This window comes from Artibeus jamaicensis, unplaced genomic scaffold (assembly GCF_021234435.1).
Source record: "Artibeus jamaicensis isolate MK-2021 breed Jamaican fruit bat unplaced genomic scaffold, CSHL_Jam_final contig_399, whole genome shotgun sequence".
Taxonomy (NCBI): domain Eukaryota; kingdom Metazoa; phylum Chordata; class Mammalia; order Chiroptera; family Phyllostomidae; genus Artibeus; species Artibeus jamaicensis.
Genome location: NW_026521816.1, coordinates 1,496,241 through 1,521,562, shown reverse-complemented (window position 1 = coordinate 1,521,562; position 25,322 = coordinate 1,496,241). Strand labels below are relative to the sequence as shown.

Below are 25,322 nucleotides of genomic sequence, written 5' to 3'. Positions count from 1 at the left end.
AAAAAAAGTACCTTCACATAATAAAGACTATATACAACAAACTCTCAATTAGTGTACTTAATGGTGAAAAACTAAAAGCTTTTCCTCTGAGATCAGGAATAAAAAAAAAGATGCTCACTCTTACCACTTTTATTCAACATAGTACTAGAAATCCTAGGCAGAGCAATCAGACAAGCAAAAAAATTAAAGGCATATAAATTTGGAATGAAAAAGTAAACTGTCACTATTTGCAGATGATATAATGCCACATATAAAAAACCTTAAACACGCTACCAAAAGACTATTAGAAACAATAAGCAAATACAGTAAAGAGGCAGGATATCAAATCAATATACAATAATCCAATGAGTTCCTATATACTAACAACAATATAGCAAAAAGAGAAATGAAAAAAAGTCCCATTTACAATTGTAACAAAAAGATAAAATACTTAGGAATAAACTTAACATAAGAGGTAAAGGACCTACACAATGAGAAATGTAAGATATTGTTGAAACAAACTGAAAAGATACAGAGAAATAGAAAGATACTGTGTTCATGATTGGAAGAATTAATATTGTTAAAAAGGCCTATATCACCTAAAGTGATATATAGATTTAGTGCCAACCCCATCAAAATCCCAATGGCATTTTCAACAGAAATAGAACAAAAAAAATTCTAACATTTGTATGGAACCAGAAAATACCTCGAATAGCCAAAAACAATCCTGAATAAAAAGAACAAAGCCCAAGGTATCACACTCCCTGATTTCAAACCACACTGCAAAGTGACTGTAATTAAAACAGTCTGCCAATGGTATTGGCAGAAAATGAGACAGGCCAGAGGAGCAGATTAGAGAGCCCAGAAATAAACCAACAAATACAAGGTCAATTAATTTATGACAAGGAGCCAAAAACATACAATAGAGAGAGTAAAGTGTCTTCAATAAACTGTGTTGGGAAAACTGAAAAGCCACATGAAAAACAGTGAAATTGGACTAATACTATACATAAAAATTAACTCAAATTGGATTAAAGATTTGAATGTAAGATCAGAAACAATAAGATCCATAGACAAAAACAGTCACTAAACTTATAAATCTTGGTCTTAGAGGGGCTTCTGTGAACTTGACCCCAAAAGTAAGAGAATTAAAAGTAAAAATAAATGAAGAAAACTATGTGAAACTAAAAAGCTTCTAAACAACAAAAGAAACCATCAACAAAACAAAAAAGCAAACAACCAAATGGGAAAAGATATTTGCAAATGATGCATATGATAAGGGGCTAATATCCAAAATATATAAACTCAGGAGATACAAGATGGCAGGAGAATAGGTAAAAGTTATAGGCACCTCCTTGCAGAACCAATCTGGAATTACAACTAAAATGTAGAACAATCAGTCTGAATAACCAACTGAAGACTAGCTGAACAGAAGTCTTATAATGAAAGATTTACAGAAGAAACCACATCAAGACTGTTAGAAAGGACAGAGACACAAAAAGGGTCAGCCCTGCACGCACATGAGGCAATTGAAAATTTGGAGGGAAATCTCAGCTGCAAAGGTCCCCTCTGAGAAGCATGGGGTCACAGTGACATGCTGGGCTCCCCAGTCCAGAGCACCAGAGCCACAAAAAGGAGCTCATATAACACTGGACTGTGAAAATCAGTGAGAATTCTGTCTACCAGGAGTGTAAACCAAGGCAAACTCTTAAAAAGCCAGTACATAAAATGTCACTTGCAGCCACTCAGCCTGAGCTCTGGTGAGGGGAGTACAGCTTGGAGCAGACTGGAGTCATGCAAGAAGAGACACGGTTATATGGATCCAGGGAGAGAGCTGAAGAATCAGCTGTCAGGGTCCTTGTGTGGAGTCTTTCTCCCACTGTACCCACAGATACAATATTTCCTGGATCAAGAATTCCTCCATATAGAATCAGCCTGGAGCATGCAATGGCCGTAGTCTCCTGACTCTGTGTCAACTCAACTTGCCAAGCTCACACCCTGTGATAAAGTCAGCTGCCTGAACCCATAATACAGAGGTCCAAGCAAACTCAGGTAGTGAGGGACTGAGTGTGTGGTTCAAACCAGCACTGCCCCAGGAGATCCACTAGCCCCATCCTACCCCACAGTGCAGACTTTCTAGGAGGCTCTTGAAAAGGTTCAGGCAGAGTCAGGAATAGACTAAGTTGTGGGGCTCCGGAGCCATTTTATCTTCACATGCCCAATGAGCATCAATGTTCCTGTGCAGAGTTGTCCTTTCACATGACCAAACTTTGGTCTGTTTGAATGGCAGCAACAATATTCACCAATACACTAGATAAGATGGATTTAATTGATATTTATAGAACATGGGCCTGAGCAATTCTTCTGGCTTCAAACTGATGACTACCTGTGACCCCAACCCACTACAGAGACCCACAGAAACCTGGCAAGTGGTGGTTGGCCTTGGTGTACCCTAAAGCTTTTACTGAGTAGCCTCAGATTCAATACTGTGTGTGTGTGTGTGTGTGTGTGTGTGTGTGTGTGTGTGTGTGTGTGTAGATGAGACACACAAGGACTGAAAGTAAAAAACAGAAAAAGATATTTTATGCATATGGAAATGGAAAAAAGGCTTGGGTAGCAATACTTACATCAGACAAAATAGACTTTAAAACTAAGGGTGTAACAAGAGACAAAGGACATCACATAATGACAAAGGGATCAATCCAACTGTAACTGAAAGCAGTTCTGGCTGAAAAGCAGCCGCTATAAAAGCCAATACTTGAGAAGCATGTGTTGATGTAAACAAAAGTGGTTTATTTTTAGGTGCTGGCCATGTGGAAGATGGGGGACTCATGTCACAAAACCCATCTCCTCCTCACATTGGAGGCAGAGGTTTTTTATAAGGAGAGAGAGGGGAACAAAACAAAGAGATCAAGGGAGGGCATTGAAAAGTTCCCTATGTGAAGACTAGAACAATCTCTTTTGATAAGACAAGTGATGGTCCAGTGTGCATCATCCTGGTTTGTCATCTTCACTTCATGTCATTCTGGTACTATGGTTGAAGGTCAGTAAATCTCCCAGAGCCGGGATGCCTGACAGTCAGGGTCTGTGTCTTTTGAAGTTAGTTACTAGGATTCTTACACAAACATGCTGTTCATGTATAAGCCACATATTAACCAGAGTCAGCACTTACAGAAACAATGTCAAAAGAATGGGGGGTGGGTTACAATTTCCCACCGTTATATTTTTGTACTGTACCCAACAAGAGGAAAAAACTCTTATAGACACACCCAACATAGGAGCACCTAAATATATAAAGAAAATCTTGATGGACATAAAGAAATGGACAGTAACACAGTTATAGTAAGACATTTTAATACCCTACTGGCATCAATGGATAGATTAAAAAAAATCAACCAGGCAGCAGCAATATTCACCAATACACTGGATAAGATGGATTTAATTGATATTTACAGAACATTTCACCCTAAAGCAGCAGAATATACATTCTTTTCCAGTGTACATGGAAGATTTTCTAGGATAGACAACATGTTAAAACACAAAATGTCCAATAAATTTAAGAAAACTGAAATTATATCAAGCATGTTCTCTGATCACAATGATATGAAGCTAGAAATCAATTACAAGAGAAAAACTGAAAAATGCACAAACAAATGGAGGCTAAATAACATGTTAATAAACAATCAACGGGTCAACAATAAATCAAGGAAGAAATCAAAAGTTATCCTGAGACAAGTAAAATGAAAACAAAACAATACAAAATCTATAAAACACAACAAAAGCTGCCCCAAAATGGAAATTTATAGCATTACAGGACTATCCCAAGAAACAAGAAAATTTTTAAATAAAAAATCTAGTCTTATAGAGAAATGAACTGGAAAAAAAACCAACAAAGCCCAACCCTAGTAGAAGAAAGACAATAATAAAGATTATTAGGGAAATAAATAAAATAAAGTTTATTATCAAAAAATTAAAAATTTCAATGAAACCAAGAGGTGTTTCTTTGAAAAGATAAACCCGATTGATAAACCTTTATCCAGACTCATCAAGAAAAAAAGAGAGAACCCAAATATATAAAATCAGGAATGAAAGAAGTAACTGCTGATACCACAGAAATACAAATGAATATAAAAAATACTATACACAATTATGTGATAACAAATTAAAGAATTTCAAAGAAATGCAAAAATTCCTAGAAACATACAATCTTCCAAAACTGAATCAAGAAAAAACATAAAATCTCAACACACCAATTACAACTAACAAATTAAAAGCAGCAATCAAAAAAAAGAATTCCCAATAAACATAAGTCCTGGACCAGAAGGCTTCACAAGTGAATTTTACCAAATATTCAAAGAACTAAACCTATATTTCTCATACTACTCCAAAAAAGTCAGGAGGACAGAAGACTCCCAGGATTATTTCACAAGACCAGCATTATCCTGATTTCAAAACTAGATAAAGACACTACCAGAAATAAAACTACAGTTCCTGGGATGCATGGATACAATCCATAAGCAAAATGAAGGATAAAAATTATATGATCATATCAACATATGCAGAAAAAAGCATTTGACAAAATTTCGGCATCCATTTATGATAAAACTCTTAGCCAAGTGGGAATTAGTGGTAACATACCTCAACATAATAAAGGCCATGTATGACAAACCCACAACCAATATCATACTCAATGAGGCAAAACTAAACGTGTTTCCATTAAGAAGAAGAACAAGATAAGGATGTCCACTTTCACCACTCTTATTCAAAATGGTACTGGAATCTTACCCACTGCCATCAGACAAAAAGAAGAAATAAAACGCATCCTAATCTGAAAGGAAGAAATACAACTCTCATTTTTTGCAGGTGACATGATATTACTATTAGAACTATTATATGAATTCAGTAATGTAGCAGGATATAAAATAAATACTCTGATATTGGTTGTATTTTAATACACTAATAATAAACTGGCAGAAAGAAAAACTAAGAAAACAAATCTACTTACAATTATAGCAAAAAATAAAATAGAATACCTAGACATAAATTTAACCATGAAGGTAAAAGACATGTATTCAGAAAATTATAAGGCAATGAAGAAAAATATTTAAAAAAATACATATAAGTAGAAACATACCCTGTGCTCAGGGATAGGAAGAAATAACATCATTAAAATGTCCATGCTACCCAAAGCAATGTAAAGATTTAATCCAATTCCCATCAAAATACCAAAAGCGCATTTCACAAACTTCAACAAATATTCCAAAACTTTATATGGAACTACAAAAGACCCTGAATAGCCACAGCAATCATGAGAAAGAAGAACAAAGTAGGAGGTATCATGCTACCTGATAACAAGCTATACTACAAATGCTTAGTAATCAAAACAGCATGGTGCTGTCATAAAAATAGAAACTTCAATCAACAGAGTCAAAACAGTCTATTCAAAAACTGGTGTTGGGAAAATTAACAAATATACACAAATAAATGAAACTAGACCAGCTTCTCACACCGTATACAAGAATAAACTTAAAATAGCCCTGGCTGGTGTATCTCAGTGGATTGAGCACAGGCCTGTGAACCAAAAGATCACAGTTCGATTCCCAGTCAGGGCACATGCCTGGGTTGCAGATCAGTTCCTAGCAGGGGCCAGTTCCCACCAGGGGACAAACAAGAAGCAACCATTCTCTCCCTCTCTCCTTCCCTTCCCTTCTAAAAATAGATAAATAAGTAATTTTAAAAAATGGATTAAACACTTCAATGTAAGACTAAAAACCATAAAACTCCCAGAAGAAAACACATGCAATAAAATGTCTAATATTTCATCCCAGGCAAGAAAAACAAGTAAAACATTAACAAATGTGACTACATCAAACTAAAAATGTTTTTGCACAACAAAGGAAACAACAAAACAAAAAGACAACCTAGTGAATAGAAAAACATATTTGCCAATGATTCATCTATAAAGAGTTAATATCCAAAATTTATAAAGAACTCATAAAACTTGACATCAAAAACCAACCAACCAACCAATCCAATCCAATTAAAAATTGGGCAGAGGATGGAATAAACATTTCTTAAAGAGGGTTCACAGATGGCCAATAGATATATGACAAGATCCTCAATGTCACTAATCCTCAGTGAAATGCAAATTCAGACCACAATCAAATATCATCTCATGCCTGTCAGAATGGCTATCTTCAATAAATCCAGAAACAATAGTTTTAGAGAGGATGTGGAGAAAAAGGAACCCTCATACACTATCTGTGGGAATGTAGCTTGGTGCAGCCTCTATGGAAAACAGTGTGGAAGGTCCTCAAAATATTAAAAATGGAATTGGCTTATAATCCTGTGATTTCACTTCTTAGTGTATAACTGAAGAAACCTAAAACACTAATTCCAAAGAGTATATGCACCCCTACCTTCACTGCAGAGTTACTTACAATAGCCGAGATATTGAAGCCACTGAAATGTCCATCATTAGAGGAGTGGTTAAAAAATGAAATATTACTCAGCCATAAAAAAAAAGAAGAAACCTTGCCATTTGTGAGAGCATGGATGGACCTAAAAGGTATTACACTAAATGAAATAAATCAGTCTGGGAGAGACAGACACTGCTCCGGCCCACGGAGCAATCAACTGGGGCTCGACCACCTACCTAGAACAAATGAGTTGGGGGGACAAGAGGCGCGAAGAATGGCAGCAAGACAAAAGATTCTGATCAAGCTGCAAACTTTATTTTTCCGAACTGGGTATATATATAGGGGGGAGGGAGAGGAAGGAGATTAGGTTGCTTGCTATTGGCTAGCTTGAGACAAAGAAGGGCCCGCTTATTGATTACTTGGGTGCAACTGGTACTCGTGGACACCTCATGTGCCTGTAGCCGATTGGCTTGGGGAGCGCATGCACACCTCATGTACCTGTAGCCGATTGGCTTGGGGAGCGCATGCACACCTCATTTACCTGTAGCCGATTGGCTTTGTGGAGCACACAGGTTCCTGTAATCAATGCAATGTTTTTAGCTAGAAGCCAGGTGTAAGGTTCCCAACATCTGCTCCCCTTTTTATTACTTTGAGGGCGAGGAGAATGTAGGTAGGGTAGACTTTAACCGGCTGGGGGAGGCAGAGGCCTGACTCCTCCTGGGCTCATTCTGAGCTTTAGGGTACCTTTTGGGAGGAGAGGAGTTGGGTACCAACCTCTTTGCAAGTCAGCTTACCTCTCAGGAGACTCGAAGTGGCCGTATGTACAGGCCTCTCCTTGCAGTGCTTTGCCTTGCACCCAGCGGTGTCTATCACAGCTACTTGGCTGTGAAGCATACCTTCGAGGGTTATGCTGCTCCCGCAGGAGGGGAACCTGGCAGGAATCGTGGGCTAGCATCCCAGCGGCTGTACGGCTCAGAGTCCGCTCCATGTTCCAGCATTTCTAATTGTTGATAGTGCACCTGAATAGGTCTTCCTAGTACACTGTTAAGTTGGTCTTTGACTAAGTTGGTTATACGTCTAAGAATCCAGGGGGCAAAGGAGAGGATGAGGGTGATAGAAATTAAAGGTCCTAAGAGGTGAAGGAGATAGGGGAGAATTCCGTTGAGTCCACCCCAAAGGGGGTGTTCGGAAAGTTCTTTTCTTCTTTTTTCTAAGTCTTCTTGTAACTGTTTTATCTTGTCTGGGATGATGCCTGGTTTGTTGGCATAGAAGCAGCAGTGTTCCTGTAAAGCCAAAGAGATACCTCCCTGCTCTGCAGTAAGTAAATCTAGACCTTGTCTGTTTTGAAGGACAACTTCTGCTAGGGAGTCTACTTGGTCTTGGATGTCACTAATGGTACTGGAAAGAGCCTGGACATCATCAATTAGTTGTTTAGAGAGCTTTGTGTATGAATGGACTGCGACTCCCAATCCTGCAGTCCCTGTGGCAACTGCTCCAGAGATGCCTAATCTAACTAATAAGGGTATGAATGTTAATGCTCTTTTTTGTCGCCCCGCAATATGGTCTAAGCTGGGAATGGGGACAGGCTCGTCTCTGGGGAGAACATCTATATCTGGTAGTAAGGTAGCCAAGACACATAGCCCGGTCCAGTTAGTGGGCAAGGCTGAAAAGGCCAGGTTGTTTCCACAAACGAATATTTGTCCATGACCTGGGCAAAGGGGGTTACTATAATTGGTTATGCTTCTACAACTAGTAAATTCTATAAAGCCGACGGGAATGTCGAAGCTATTATTTTGAGCTATGCCTTGTAAGCACTGGGAGGGTGGAAATATTGTAGGTTGGACTCTAAAAGGTAAACTAGGGTTACATTGTAGCTGTGATTTATTAAGGGTGGATATATTGACAGGAATAGCTAAAGGCATGGGGTGCCTAGGCTCATACATAACCAGCAATCCTCGGCTAGGTGAGGGTTAGATATGTTAAGAGCTTGATGTGTGGCTATTAAAATGTCAGCAGTCTGGGTATCTAGGTCTACTCCCTGTAGTTTGGGGAAAGTGAGTAATTCAGTGGGGGTGGATACGGTCAAATCAGTGAATTCTTTAGCCACGGCCTTGATTTCTCGAATGAGAATTAAGGCTTCTTGAATGGAGGTTTTTTGGAGAAGGGGTTTTTGGTGGATTGTTGGTGGCTCGGGGTTATTTAGAATGGGGACCAGAATATGGGTGGCCACAGGCGGTAGGTATGAGGGTGCATAGGGGGGCAGCCGAAAAGCTGGGAGATCTTTAAGTAAGGGGGCAGAAGAGAGAGGAGGCCAGTCAAGGTTATTGTAAGAAGCTGCCTCTTTTTCGAGTTCGGCCTCTTCTGCTGGGTTTAATTGGTCAACATGGTTATTTGAGGAATTACGGGAAGGGTTAGGGTTTTTTTTTAATCTCTTCCTCTATGTTAATAGAAATTGAGGGGCAAATTGAGGGGGCCCTCTAAGGGGGCCGAGATTGATTTTTTAGAACTTCTTGTCCCTCTTTACAGAGGCTCTGGACATCCGGAGAATGCCCATGAGTGACTAAGATTTCTTTAATAAGATTAAAATAACTGAAGGTGGTGATAGGGATGGTCTGGGGGCCAGAGACTCGATAATAGTCATTAAGGCAATCTCCGACCCGGTTCCAACACCGCGGGTCAATCGTCCCCTTTTAGGGGAACCAGGGGCACATTTTGAATATAAAGTCAAAAAATAAAACTAAATCCTTTTTTCTTAACTCGAGTTCCTCGCACCTTGAGAGTTTGCTTTAATTGACTTATAAAAATATCACTTTGTGAACATGCTTGTCCCATGATTGGGGGCCTTACCTGGCCGAGTTCGCCGTCGAGGGGAGGGGCTCCTGGATCTGTCTCGCGGTCGAGTAGTCGCGGCGATCCAATCTGTGCGGGGAAGTCACTGGCGGGGACGGCGCTTTGTTCCGGCGGCTATCGGGCCCTCACGTTGGGCGCCACTTGCTCCGGCCCGCGGAGCAATCAACTGGGGCTCGACCACCTACCTAGAACAAATGAGTTGGGGGGACAAGAGGCGCGAAGAATGGCAGCAAGACAAAAGATTCTGATCAAGCTGCAAACTTTATTTTTCCGAACTGGGTATATATATAGGGGGGAGGGAGAGGAAGGAGATTAGGTTGCTTGCTATTGGCTAGCTTGAGACAAAGAAGGGCCCGCTTATTGATTACTTGGGTGCAACTGGTACTCGTGGACACCTCATGTGCCTGTAGCCGATTGGCTTGGGGAGCGCATGCACACCTCATTTACCTGTAGCCGATTGGCTTTGTGGAGCGCACAGGTTCCTGTAATCAATGCAATGTTTTTAGCTAGAAGCCAGGTGTAAGGTTCCCAACAAGACACCATATGATTTCACTTATATGTGGAATTTAAAGAAAACACTAAATGAACAAAGAAAATAGAAACAGATTCATAGATACAGAGAACATTTTGATTGTTGCCAGATTGTGGGGGACAGGTTAAGGACTGAGTGAAAAAGCTGAAGGGAGTATGAAGCACAAATTGGTAGTTTAAAAATAATTACAGGCATGTAAAGTACAGTAAAGAGAATATAGTCAATAATATTGCATAGTGCCAGATGGGTACTGGAAATATTAGGGGGAACCAGTAGGCCATACACCTGAAACTAATATAAAATAATATGAAATGTTAAGTGTAATTGGAAAGTTAAGAAAAAGAGCTCATAGAATTCAACAACAACAACAAAAATTGCAATTATATAATAGGAAGAGGACTTGAACAGGCAATTTTTCAAGGAAGATATAGATATGGCCAACGAATATCTGATAAAAATATTCCACATCACTAGCTATAAGGAAAACACAAATCAATACAACAATGAGATACCACCTTACATGTTAGAATGACTGTTATCAATAAGACAAAAAATAAGTTTTGGAGAGGATGTGTAGAAAAAGGAACCCATATACACTGCTGGTGGGAATGTAAATTGGTGTGGCTGCTATGGAAAAGTGTGGAGGTTCCTCAAATCATTAAAAATAAAGCTACCATATGACAAGCAATCCTGCTTCTGGGTATCTATCCAGAGACATTGAGAACACTTATTTATAAATATTTATGTACCCTTATGTTCACTGAGCACTATTCACAATATCGAAGACATGAAAACCATCCAGTGTCCTTTGGTGGATGACTGGATTAAGAAGTGGTACACACATACAATGGAATAGTACTCAGCCATAAAACAGGATGAAATACGGTCATTTGTGATAACATGGATGGATCTTGAAAGTATTATGCTAAGTGAAATAATTCAGATGGAAAAATACAAGATCATAATATTTTACTCATATGTGGGATAGTATACAAAAAGCAACAGATGAACAACAACAACAAAACCCCTCATAGATACAGACAACAAAATGATGGTAACCAAAGGGGAAGGGGGTTGGGAGAGGACAAAAGAGGCAAGAGGGGTCAAATACAATGTGACAAAAGGAGACTAGACTTCAGGTAGTGAGCACATAATAAAGTCTACAAACATTATATTATTTTATTGTACACCTGAAATTTATGTAATGTTACTAACAAATGTTACCCTAACCAATTTAATGTAAACAAGAAAATCTGAAAGAATCAGTAAAAAATTCCTAAAACTAACGAGGAATTATAGTAAGGTTGCATGACAGAAGATTAATATATAAAAGTTAATCATTTTTCTCTATACAGGCATGCTTTGGAGATACTACAGGTTCAGATACAGACCATTGCAATACAGTGAGTCATAATCTTTGGAGGTAGACAGTCTTGCCTTCAACTGGTAAAAAAAAGAATGTAATATTTTTGAAGCACAATAAAATGAAGTATGCATGTAGTAGTCATAAACAAGTGGAATTTGACATTAAGAACAAAATGCTATCTATATTAGCATCTAAAAATGCTAGTACTTAGGTATAAGACTAACAAAATCAGTATAAATAGCTACGTGAGAAAAACTACAAAACTCTGATAAATGAAATCAAAGAACAAAATAGATGTATATAACTCATTGATCAAAGGACTCAATACTGTCATGACATCAGTTTTTTGTAACTTCTATATTTAGTGCAATCCCAGTAAAAATCTCAGTACAGTAAATTATTTTGTAGATATTTACAAATTAATTATGAAGTTTATATGGAAAGGCAAATGGCCCAGAACAGCCAACATAACATTGAAAAGAAAATACAAAGGCAGAGACTATTTGACTTTAAAACTTACCATAAAGCTATGGTTCTAAAGACAGTGTGGTACTGGTGATAGAATATAAAAATAGATCAAAAGAACATTATAGAGCACCTACACATAGGTCCACATAAATGCAGTCAACTGATATTTGACAAAGGAGCAAGGACAGTATTATAGAGAAAAGCCAGGTTTTTTTTTTCAGCAAATGGTGCTGAAACAATCGACATCCATATGCAAAATATAAATCTAGACCAAGACTTTATACCTTTCAGAAAAATTAACTAAAAATGAATTACAGACTAAATATAAAACAAAAATTAGTAAACTCTTAGAAACCGAGGAGTGTGGGGGCAACTTTGCCAGCAATTCCCCCACCCGCCACAGATGAAAATGAAACTACCAAGACAGGATCTGCTTGGGGAGGCGTGGTGGTCAATCTCTCACAGGAGAAGGACCAAGAACCTCTTCTTCAATAGCTTTTTATTAGGTTCAGAACACACAGGAATACAGGTAAAGCTCATCAATCAATGTCAGGTGGCAAGGATCAAACAGTAGATAACATTTCAAAGAAATCTGAGGTCTTAGTCTGAGTCAGTGTCTGCAGGTAAGGCGGTTGCAAAAACTTTGGGAGACATACTCATTTCCTGCTTGGACCTTTATCATATGAATGAAAACACTCTTAGCAAAGCAGGCTTCATAGGACTTTACAAATTCTTTCTTATGCCCAATCACCCCAGAACTCATTCTAGCTGGCGAGGGGCTGCACCACCCTCCCCATCATAGGTTTTTAGGCTTAAGTGGATTAGAGCTAGGAAGTGCTTCTCCAAGACAGAAATGGGGACTCAGGCTATGTTAGAATAGTCAGGGGGTGAGGGTCCATCACTCCCTCTTTGCTGTAGCCCCCAAGTTCTTCCTTGAAGGCCTCCCAAGTGATTGTGTCTGGCTTAGGTTGCCCCTCCTCTGAGGGGGTCTTACCCATCTCTGACTAACCAACCAAGCACCAAGGGCAAGGGATGAAGCAGAAGCAGTGCTGCTGCCAGAAATAAACTTTGTCTGGGATGGGAAAAATAGACAAAAAACTGTACTTGAAAAATAACTAAATAAAATTTAAAAAAAAAAAACTTTGTCTTTTTAGTGGCTCACAGTCCAGAGGTCACTCACTCAGCCTTAGCCATGGTGGGCAGTTACAACTCCTGAAACCAGGCAGGGCAGTTTCCAACATCAGAGAAAATCTATGAATTTGGTGATGACTTTTAGGACAAAATGCCAAAGGACAGTCCATGAAAGAAAAAATGATAATCTGAACTTCATTAAAATTAAAAATATCTGCTCTGGAAAAGACACTATCAAGAAAGTGGAAAAACAAGCCATGGACTCATATAAATATCTGCAAAAGACATATCTGATAAAGAACTGCTATCCAAAATATACAAAAACTCTTAAAACGCAGTAATAAGAAGACATATAATCCAATTTTATTTTATTTTATTTATTTTAAAAATAAACTTATTTCCTACTTGACCCTCTTTATCTTTTATTCTCCCAATTGTTTCTCAATTCTTTTGTATTTTTTTAAAGATTTTATTTATTTATTTTTAGAGAGGAAAGAAAGGAGAGAAGGAGAGAAATATCAATGTGTGGTTGCCTCTCATGAGTCCCTTGCTGGGAACTGGCCTGCAACCCAGGCATGTGCCTTGACTGGAAATCAAACCGTGATCCTGTGGTTCTCAGGCCTGCGCTCAATCCACTGAGCTATACCAGCCAGGGCACAATCCAAGTTTAAATAGGATCAAAGATCCTAACACTCATCTCACTAAAGAAGATATACAGATGTCAGGTTAGCAAATGAAAAGATGTTCTACATCATCATATGTCATCAAGAAAATGCAAATTAAAATAACAATGACATAAGCCTATTAGAGTGGCCAATACTCTAATAGGCCAAATCTGAATACTAACAGCACCACATGCTGATGAGGCTGTGGAGTCATAGTTACTCTCATTCATTGCTGGTGGGGATACAATATGGTGCAGCCACACTGGAAGACAGTTCAGTGGTTTCTTACAAAACTAAACATATCTTACTTTATAATCCATCAATCATATTATTTGGAAAACAAGCTGAAAACTTATGTCTACACAAAAGCCTGCACACGGATATTTATAGCAGCTTTATTTACAATCACTAAAGTTTAACAGCAATAAAAATTTCCTTCAGTAAAGCAGTAGATAAACAAGCTTGAGTACTATAAAGAAATTAACTTTAAAGCCATGAAAAGATATGGAAGAAACTTAAATGCATATTACTAAGTGAAAGAAGGCAATCTGAATATGCTACATACTACATTTAACTATAGGACATTGTGGAAAAAGCAAAACTATGGAGACAGTAAAATGATCAATGGTTTCTAGGGTCTGGGGATGGAGGGATAAATCAGTAGAGCACCAAGGATTTGGGGGGGCAGTAAAACTGCTCTTTATGATACTACAATGATGAATATATGTCATTACACCAGTACCCAAAGAATGAACAACACCAAGTGAAGCCTAATTTAAACTATGGACTTTTGGGTGGCATTATGTGTCAATGCATGCTTGTAAGTTGTAACGAATGCACCACTCCAGTGGAGATGTTGATAATGGGAAATGCTGTGCATGTGTGGAGGCAGGAGGCCTATGGAGAATCTTTATACATTCCACTTGACTTAGGAAGGAGCCTAAAACTGCTCTACAAATTAAATCTATTTACAAACCCAGCTAATAGCACCAAAGTGATGAAAATGAACCACTAAAGACCCTACAACAATACTGGTATAGATCATAAACTCAATGTTGAGAGAAAACAAAACTGGGCACAAAAGCATGTTTTGCATGATTCATGTATTTGAAGTGTAAGAATAGACACTACTAAGGTATGGTGTTAGAAGAGATGGAGGAAGGGAAATGTGGAGGCACTGGGGTGCTGGCATCCCACCATTTTTCCACTGGGTACTGATTATAAGGATATATATATTCTTTCTAATCATCATGCTGCATAATTTTGATTAGTGAACTTGTGAGTATATTATGCTATACTTAGATAAAAGTTTTTTTAATAAAATAAAAGGTAATGTTGTAGATAAGTCATGGCACACCTTGAATATTGCATTGGTACTAACACATCTCTAAAGGGACATCACATACTAAGGAAGCCAGTCATTATGTGAGCAGTCTGAAATCAAGTCACAGAAAGCTGGAGAAGAAAGTGGGATCTCCAAGCCTGAGAAATGAGAATGCTGGTGTGATTACTGTCTCTGAACTCTGGCATCATTGCCAAACTGAAGAGTCTAGCTCAATCTGGGTTACCTAGAGGGTGGGATCAGCTACCTGTTATGTGAGATTAGAACATATAGGGAAGCTGTCTGAAAATGAGTGTAGTCTTAGGGTAGGGAATCTGTGATCACTCCAAGTGTTAGGCAGTGCCCACCTGTTCCATATACAGCCACCAATATATGAGCATCTGTTAAGTGCCAGGCATGGGGAGGAAACTACCCTTTCTCAAGGAGAGCTCAGTAACAGGTGGGAGGGGCCCAATCATAAAACTATGAATATCATCCCATATTGTAGGGGACTGGCTTGTTTTGGTCTGGCAAATGTGACTCAGCTATGTATGGAAAACCTACAGAAGTGAGGTAGTGGGCAGGAGCCAGACCTTCAAACTGAGTTTTCCCATGGAAATCAGGTCTAGAAAATGCATACAGACTGTTATGGCTTGCTCTTGCTGAAACTCCATCACCCTGGTCTAAAACAACAAATGTGTATTGTCTATCTTCAAGGTAATTTCCAAAGCCTGTGTGAGTTTTCCCAAGGACTAATCAGTTCGCTGCCTTTCTGTTCTGCATGTTATTTTCATTTCCTTGATTGTACCTAAAATGTAAACAATAATATTCTATGTAATAGATAATAAATCCTTCTTTGATGTAAAACCCAAGAAAAACAATAAAAGCCTGTTTAAGCAAGGGTCATGCTCTCCTCTTGCAAGTGGTCGAAGCACTCAGAGGCACTCTCCTCTTGAGAGAATGTCTGTGCTGTCCCCCTTTTCTCCACAAGATTACTGTACCCTGTGCCTTTATTCCTGTCTTCAGTCACAGCAGGCAGACTCTGCTGGCCAGAGTTTGCCACACCATATGATGTAATTACAGTAAAATCCCATTATAATGCATAAGTGAGATTCAAAATCCAATCATGTCAAATGTGCTACTGTGAGATTAGTGAGGTGAACAAGTGGAATCTGCACAGCCCCATCTGTCTATCAGATGTAAATCCAATGTAGTCTCAGCTGTGGTTTGGTGGCACCTGGTGGCAGGTGTCTGATCTGGCTCAAATATTAATGGGGGCAATTCTGGGTCCTATGGTTGCTCTGGAATGCTTCTATTTATCTGGCACACATTTTTGGAGACACTAGGCCGGGAGATTACTGGGTACAGAGAGTCAGCTGCTGTCCATACACACCAATAAGTATCTAACTACCTCTAACCCAAACTCATGAAATGGAGACAACCTCTAATGAGGATCATTTGAGTGCTAGGTAACAAGAAAATTCATTCTAGTGTGCCAGTGCTACCAGCATGGAATTTGGTGTGTTCTGGAAAGACTAATGACTTCTCCCACCATGAATGCAGGATCAGGACAACAATGACTCAAAGACCTGCAGCCAGTGCTTTCAGGAGGACAAGGAAAGGGGAAATACCTGCTGTGGCTTCTTTGGTACACTATGACACTAAGTGGACTTCATATATGACAATGGCAAGACCCACCTGCATTGGTTGGACATGAGTTCTCAGTTGCTGTTTCATGGAGAAATGTCAGCCCCTGAAGCTCAATGTGGTGGGGCTGTAGGTGGCCTCAGAACAAAGTTTTGTTTCCCAGAAACAAATGGGATGTCTAAGGAAACACCATGTGCCTGGTGTGCACAGTGCTATGCTCTATGTGACAGGTCAGCAAACCTTTCTAGAAAAAGCCAGATGGTCAATATTTCATGATTTGCAGGCCATACTGTCACTTTCACACATTCAATTCTGCTGTTTTTGTATGAAAGCAACCAGATAGGACATGTAAAGGAAGGAGCCCAGCTGTGGATCAAGGAAACTTTATTTATGAAAACAGCAGCAGGTGATCATGTTTGTTTGGCCTGAAGCTTACCAAGCTTTGCTTGATGTAGATGAATAAATACAATCTAACTAGACCCACACATGCTACTGACAGACGGGAGCAGTAGACAAATTTCTGGCCCATTATGGCAGCAGTGAGGATTTTACAAATAAGGGTTGTTTTCAGGACATCGTTTCAGTCTCAAATGCATGACTTAATTTCCAGGATTCATGTAAACTGTTCATTATACACTGTGGGTCAGTAGACTTCCACATGCTGTTTCCCCTGTTCCCTGAAATGTCTAAGCTTTGAAAATACACCATATGCATCATCATATGGTGGTGGATCTCCATTGTATTTATGTGGCCTCAGTGTGGTCCAAAATGATTGTAAGTCTGGACCATGAACATAATGTGGTTATTAAAAAGAATATGGCCTTTCTTCCCAAGCCCCAGTGGGAAATACATTTGCAAAGAATTCAGGTGCCAAAGTAGTCCCACTACATAAAAGGGGGCCTTTACACTGCATTTATAACTTGTTTGCCTAACTCTCCTGAAGTGTGTGCATTCCTTTCTACCTGGGGAAAAGTAGGGCTATAAATAGATGGACTCTGTGAAGGACAGAATTTGCAGAGCAGAGCACTGACCTGCCAGCAGACTGGAGTGGCTATTCCCACTGAAGCCTCTGGATGCCACTAAGGTGGCTGGTAGAGCACACTGTCCTTCAATACTGCTTCACAGGTCCATCTCAGTAAATGTCACAGCTCATGTATCAAGGGCTTAGCCTGAAACTATGTTTACCGAAAACCTTGGACAGTTCCTTCAGCAGCTCTGGACAAACCAACCTTTGAAGGGCCAGTATTTTACCCTCCTAAATGAGCCATGTGGCAACATCACATATAAAACACCTAGAAACAGCCCTCGAAAAGCCATTAATAGTAAGCAAACCACTCTCCTGGAATGCTCTCCAACTCCTCCATGCTCCTCCTTCACCTGAGTCAAGTGGTTTCCAAGAAACTACAAGGGAACCAGAGCAAGAGGCAAAGACAGGCCCTTTAGAGCCTCTGCATTGCTGCAGCCTGCTGCAGCGGGGCCACGGCCATGGCTCCACTCCCTGCAGTGTGACTGGGGATCAGGCCCTGTCTCTGACAGCACTGCCTTGTCAGAATGCAAGCCAGCCACAGATGGAGCTCCCAATTCATTGTGTTGGTAGAAAGAAGGGAAAATTTTAAAGGGAAAAGCTCAAATATTCCCTCAACCTTTTGTCAAAAAATGACACAAAATTATTCGTTCCTCTGATAGCTGTAGGAAGTTGTAAACGATGCTCTTAATGGAATCCTAGCTGCCATGGATACCCTGTGGTCCTTCTGAGGTCTCAGGTGACTGTGACTTTCTGGGGCCCAGGGGCTTTCTCCTGTTCTCTATGTCGATTCACAGGTGCCAGAGGCCTACAACTGCTCAAAGGCAACAAACTATGAGTGAGGCAGACTTGCTAGGGGCTCTCAGTGCTGAGGAGAACCTGCAGCCACAGGGTAGGCCCAGGTAGAAGTGGAGAGGTCACAGGTCAAATGCAATACCCTTGTTAGTGCTTGGAGCTCTCCCCATTACAGACACACACACTCGGGCTCTGCACACATATACATACTGCATACACACACACACACACACACACACACACACACCCCTTCCTGCAGGGTGGGGTCTCAGGTGTCATAAAGATACCTCTCCTAATCTGCCCACTGTGGGTGTGAGCACTTGAGAGTGGGACTTTGTGCCCACCCACTGGCCTGACACCTACCCCCACACTTGGAACCCAATTTAGGGTTGATATGTCTTTAAAAGGAATAAATGTACCAAGGAGGATGGAACAGAATAAACTTACACTCTCTTTAGTAAGACCAGCTGACCCCTGACCAGGCCAAGTCCAAGTACCCTACTTAGCCTCACTGTCAAATATGTATTTAGAGTCCTGGGTGCCCTTCACTGACCACACTGGGGGTAAATGGAGAATAGATAATGGATGACCCCATCCTCAGGGAGCCTTCATTCCAGCCAGAACACACAGACAATTGTCATGTAAATATAAATACCTTCTTGGGAGGAGTGAATGGGAATGTGGAGAGCTGGGTAAGGAGGCTCCATCACGAGGGTCAGGGCACTCTGTGGGACATGAAGACAGGAGCAGGGCATCCAGACTTGTGGAGACAGCTGCAGAGGCTCCACAGGAGCCTGCAGTGTGAGCTACAGAGATAAGGGACCTAGACATCAGCATGGCTGGGAGTGGAGTGAGCGAGGAGCCAAGTGTTGGCAAAAGGCCTGGGAGAGGACAAGTAGAAGATAAAGTAGGGTCATACAGACAGCACAGACTCTGATGTTGACTCTAGGGAAGAGCGAAGCCATCTGACACAGGCTGAAAGGCTCTTTGGCTCCACCTGTTGAGGGGGAATGGGATGGGGGCACCCACAATGAGGGAAATAGTTGGGCAGAGTGCCCATAGGGTATGAGGCCTATCCTGGGAGAAGAGATCACACTGTGAATAGTTTTAAAAATGCTTCTTGACCAAGCTTCAGATCCCTAGCTTTGTCTACAAATCAACATGGTTTCCAGTACAGTTTGTCTGAACCTCCTCTTGATGTTGAAATATAGGGTTGGGCAAGAACAGTGTTCAGCAGCCCCCTAGCCTTCCTCTGAACCCTGCTTTCTGGTCACAAAAAAGTGCCTATAAATTGATCCCTTGAGTAAAGGCACTTCCTTCACAAAGGCCAGGTGGCACTCTGAGGTGGCTGAAGGGCTGCAACCCAGCTGGAAGTAGGGATCAAGAATCTAAGAGCCTAGGTGACTGAGCTCCTTGGGTAACTTTTTCAGGGCAAAGTAGCCTGAGTAGAATGCAGAGCTGAGGAAGAAGAGGAAGCACAGTCCCTGCCTTTCCTGGTGCTCATTGGCTTTGGTTCATGATCACCAAGTTTCTGAGTGTTCCCAGCCCTAAAGCATCCCCAACTTCCCCACAGGAAGAAGTAGAGATGACACGGTCAGTGAAGGGGGCACCTGTTGATGGGGACAGCAGCCTTGTCCCAAGGCTGAGGGGACTTCTACCCCTGGACAATTCTCCCAAGATTAGACACCAGGAAAATGAGAGTACAGTGGACTAGTCATGGAATTCTAAGCTCTCCATGTAGCATGTGGCCTAGGAAGGATGTTTATTTTTCTGTGAGAGTTCTGGGCTAACACAAAAAGTCATACGTATCTGACAGAACTGCAACTTTTCCTGGAAAAGGAAGAAAGCAGAGTGGTAGAAAGCAAATATTTATTGAATGCCAATTCTAAGCTTAGTTCTAAATGCCCTTGCTCACTGAATCCTATTATCAATTCCATTTCATATTTTAAAAAGAGACTCAAAGACTAAGTAAATGTCCCCAAGTCACTGGTGCCAAAGTCACAATAACAAAAAACATCATAATCTGAATCTTTGTCTACCTGACTCTAGAGCCCAAACTGCCTCCATTTGATGTTTACTTCAGCCTGTCCCCTGGATCAGAAAAGCATAATTTGGGATTAATATTGGGTTGATTCACAAAGGAGAGAATTCCCACATGTTGGAAATGATGATTAAATATCCAGCAGTATAAGAAGACTGTGTAGAAGGGTTGACACTAACAGGAGAAAGTCTGATAGATCAGAATAAACTGTGATGGTATTTTAAAAGGAGTACTGCCAACTCAAAGCATCCCTTCAGTGCTGGCTGGGGAAGGGAAGGTGCGAGATGGTGATCAGAAAAAAACTCTCCTTGTGTCCGCAAGCCTTGTGGTTTTGATAGGGGACTCAAAGAATTGGAAAATTTTAGTTTAAGGTAAAAAGTTATAAACTTAGCAAGTAATGTATATGTTAAAGCTTTTGTTTCAGAAACTACAGATAAGGCCTGTCCTGGCTCCTAGGAAAACAGCTGACCTCCTGGGGCACCACTAAAGATTACCACCTGGGGACAACTGGAGGCATCAGGGCTTTTGTGTTCCAGGGAGAGACAGATGACCCCAGGCTTTTGGGAACAGCTAACTGCCCAGGACAGGAATGCTACAGCTTCTTACATATAATCCTCCCTGAATCTCAAAGCCCTCACCAAACCTTGTTTATTCCCTGTTATAAAAATGTTGGCCTGGAAAGAAAAGACTAGATGGTCTATTAGGGTATGAACCCACCATCTTCTCAGATTGCCGGCCATCTAAATAAAGCATCCATAAAGATTCAATTGCTGTCATTGCTTATTGAGTTTGGTAGTGACAGGCAGCCAGAATGTTGGTATCTTTTCCAGTTTTGCACACAGCAAGAACGATGGGAGGCTAGAGGGATAAGATTCAAGCAAACACAGTGTGAGCATCAGGTCCCCACTGAAAGTTGGGTACAAAAGTGATTATACTTGGAAGAACTTCATGACCTTGGAAGATTCTTGAGCACTACAGAGTGACTTCACTAAAGGGCAGCCCCAGGCCTTTAATTCAACACAGCTCCTGGCAAAGTGATGAAAATGTTCTTATTCATTGAAAGTTACATGGCCAGAGTTCAATAAACATTTGCTGAATCCTTTAGTTTAGTGGTTCAGTGAAAATATGATAACATGGAGTAGGCTGCCACAAAAAGGAATGGACCTCAAGATCTTGTCTCATTGACCAAGCCCTAAGCTCAGATCTTTATTGACTCACTTAGCCCTCCATTCCCCCAGGGTAGGTATCAGTGTTCTAATCTTGAGGATAAGGAACCGGTGGCCCAGAAATGTTAAGTGTTTTCCTAAGGTCACACAGTTCAGGTCTCATGTGGGATTCCTCAGCTGCACAGTCCCTACATCAAACATAACCCCTCCTGTGGATCTGGAGAGCTGCATGCATCAAGATCTCAGCCTGAAAGGGACCAGCTAACATACCCTGGGGTCAGCACACTGCTTTCCTTTAGTCATTTTATTTGCCCATATGCAGCTTTGGGGGGTGGGACTAAAATAGGCTTTTTATAGCTGCTTTTTAAAAAGTAATTATTCATTCCCTTCTTAAATGAAACAAAAACCTTGCTTTTAGAATAACTTTAATGAATACAATTTTAATAGGACTGTTCAAAATCCAGCAGCAAAGGTAAAAATCTTGCTTTGATCCATCTGCTTCATGCCTTTTTTATTTTTTAAAGATTTTATTTATTTATTTTTAGAGAAAGGAGAAGGAAGGGAGAAAGAGAGGGAGATAAACATCATTCGTGGTTGCCTCCTACATGCCCCCTACTGGGGCATGTAGAAAGGAGAAGGAAGGGAGAAAGAGAGGGAGATAAACATCATGGTTGCCTCCTACATGCCCCCTACTGGGGTCCTGGCCTGCAACCCTGGCATGTGCCCTGATTGGGAATCAAACTGGCGACCCTTTGGTTTGCAGGCCCATGCTCAGCCCACTAAGCCACACCAGCCAGGCTACTTCATGCCTTTTAAAACATAGTCCCACCACAATGATGCTCTTTAAAGGTAAGTTAGCACCATTGTGGATTTTAAAGATCCCTCTTTCCTTGCAGACTCCAGAATGAAGCATATCCAAACAGTGAGATGTTACCCAAAGGCAAAACCTAGCTAGCTTGACCCAGAAATACAAAAGCATGAGAACCATTTGGTCCCTTGAGGTGTGACATAAACAGAACAACGGTGCAAGAAGTGGGCTCAGATCTTCATGGAAGGAAAACAGCTGGCAGGTAATGCCAGCAACAGGAGAGAAACTGAGTGGGAGTAGAAGGGTCATGGCAGGTTATCCTCATTCCCTGGAGGCTTTGTTTGGAGATGTTTGGAGGTGAGAGACGCAGGTATAGCAAGTTCTTGGTAGGAGTGCTGTGCTCCACCCTAGATAGAAGTATGTAAGTGGGTGTTGGCAACAGGGTTATGTGAACATGGCAAGGGGTGTTACAGCATGATTTTTGTTGGAAATTATGCCCAAGGGTCTCTAACTATCCACATTTATCCCCAGGATTCAAGAGAAGAAAGTACTTAAAAAACATTTTGAGATGTGTTCCTGCCCAACCAGCCTACTGTAGAAACAGGAGACCCCAAGAGCGTCTCATAGCTGCTGTTTCTGCCCCTTGATTTCAACTCAAATGTCACCTCCCTGAAGAGCCCTCATGACCACACCACACCTCAACAGTGAAAGCTCATTCACGGCTTAGGGAAGGTATAATGTGAGCCCTGTTGCTTTTTTCTTTTTGTAAGCAAGTGCCTGACTTAAGCTTTTATTGCCCAGGCATCCACTCCTAAGAAGACTGTCTGGAATAAACACATTGCAGCCACACAAACTAGGTAAGAAGTCAGACTGCCTCCTCCACTAAGATGCCTGTTTTAGAGACCTAGGCTGATTTCCATATTGGCCATTTGGGTTATGAGGGTTTTTTCCCTCTTACAATACTTTAAAATCCCCACTCTTATGTTTTAAATTCACCATTAACGAGTAAGCGCTCGAAACCCTAGGCTCCCACCCTTGACCTGAATAAAAGCAAAACCCCAGGGCTATACATCCTTTCTCTCACCTAAGACCTCACTGTATATAATAAACCTGTGTCTTTTCCAAGTTTCCTGATGGTTATTGCTGAAGGGTGTTGTGAAATCATAGTAAAAACCACAGGGCTGGTCCAGTTACAACAATGGTTATTGATAGACCAGTACAAAACAATCATCCCCTAAAATAATACAAAATAAAAACAATGTGAACCACAGAATAACTCTAAGGAAGTCTAGCAGAGTTCTGATTTTTCCTATGAGGACTACTTTTAATCTTTTTTGAAATATCAAACATTAAATGCTATAACTGAATATTTTGGAGCACTTTACTAAATACCAGGCCTCCAGGGTGACCAGTATATCTTTATTCTCTGAAATTGTCTTCTAAACACTTATTGCTTGACTGTTTGTCCCACTAGACTTCAGACTCCAGGATAGCAGTGAGTCTGTCTGAAACTTCCAGATACAGCACAGCTCCTAGTAGTGTGGGGATTATTATATATCTATTAAGTAGACAAATGCCCCTCTGTTCTCTTGTCCAGTGGGCTCTGGTCTTCATCTTAGAGCTCAGTGTCCCAGGAAAAGGCTGGAAGAATGGAGCTGGTTATGGTGGTGAAGGAAAGGCAAGTTTTGGCACCCTGCAGAAGTGGGGGAGGGGGTACTCCAGGGCTCTGAAGTTGTCAGTTCTTGGTAAGCTCTCCTCTGTGAAATTCTGGGGCCCAGACACAAGGCTTAGCAAGGGCCCATCCAGACCTTGAGATGTTATGGAAGTCCCTGTTATTGGTCCAAAGAGACAGCACAGGGTATCACAGGATCACAGAGGGTTCATCTTCAGGGCAGGTTCTTGAGAGTCCATTGGGCAGAGAAGTGAGCAAGGCAGGGTTCTGTCTGTCTGACACTCAGGGCAGCTTGCCAAAGTCACCTCAAACTAAGAGAAAGAGGTAGTGAGGAGATGAGAAAAGAGAGAGCTGGGGGTAGGGATGAGGGGAGCCTGGATGCCACAGGACAACTGGAGTTAGCTTCAGAAAACCCTGACAAAAGGAAGAAGAGTTGAATGTAGAATGAAAAAACAGATTATTCACTGTCATGCTGAACAATGGTACAAGACATAAATAGCAGCTGCCCTGGCTGGTGTAGCTCAGTGGACTGAGCGCGGGCCTGTGAACCACAGGATCACGGTTCAATTCCCAGTCAGGGCACATGCCTGGGTTGCAAGCCAGTTCCCAGCAGGAGACGCACCAGAGGCAACCACACATTGATGTTTCTCTCTCTCTCTCCTTCCTTTGCCCTCTAAAGATAAATAAATAAAATCTTTTTAAATAAATAAATAAATAGCAGCCATGCACTGGAAGTGCCAATTTTGCTGAGAAGTGGTGTACAAAATACCCTAGCAGCACCCCCAACCCAGAAAGCTCAGTGCCACACAGCCAAGTTATGCACTATGCAGATGGAGAGAGTACAATGTCCTCTCAGAAGTGGGAAGAATGTGGACTTTAAAGTCCGAGATTTGAGTTAAAATTCCAGCTCTGTTGTTGACAACTTTCTATTGGGGTGGTGAAGGGGGAGAGAGAAGAGGTGGTAGAGAGAGAAAAGGAGAAGAAAAAGGAAAGAGAGCGACAGAAGGAGGAAGGATAGAGAGGCCCAAACCACTAGCCCTGGGTAAAAGTGGTAGCTTCTTTGAGCTTTGGTTCCAATAACAAGAAGACAGTGAGGATGAAAAACAGGGTTCTACAGTAAATAACATCACAGGGTGATCTGATCAGAAATTCCTAACTGGGCATATCCTGCCCAAGCATATAACTTCTTCACTAAAATGCTTAACTTTGCCTTAAGCCAGCCCTGTTCATTGTTTCTGTGCACCTAGGCTAACATACATTTGAAATAAGCCATAACCACTCTCGAGAGAGCACATAAGCTTGTTAAATCTCCTGTAATCCAATCCCATCCTTGTTTTCTCCACCTCTATAGAATCTTCCTTAGAGGAAGGTTCTTTCCTTAATTCCAAAGGCACACAAGTTTCAAAACTGTTATTCTATGAAGGATTTGAGGTCTTGC

At 41.0% G+C, this 25,322-nt stretch overlaps 1 protein-coding gene across 1 annotated transcript in view; it reads right to left on the bottom strand.

The window, feature by feature from the left end:
- The window catches only part of SH3RF3 (SH3 domain containing ring finger 3), a 191,474-nt gene that overhangs the window by 164,685 nt on the left and 1,467 nt on the right, over positions 1–25,322 (bottom strand).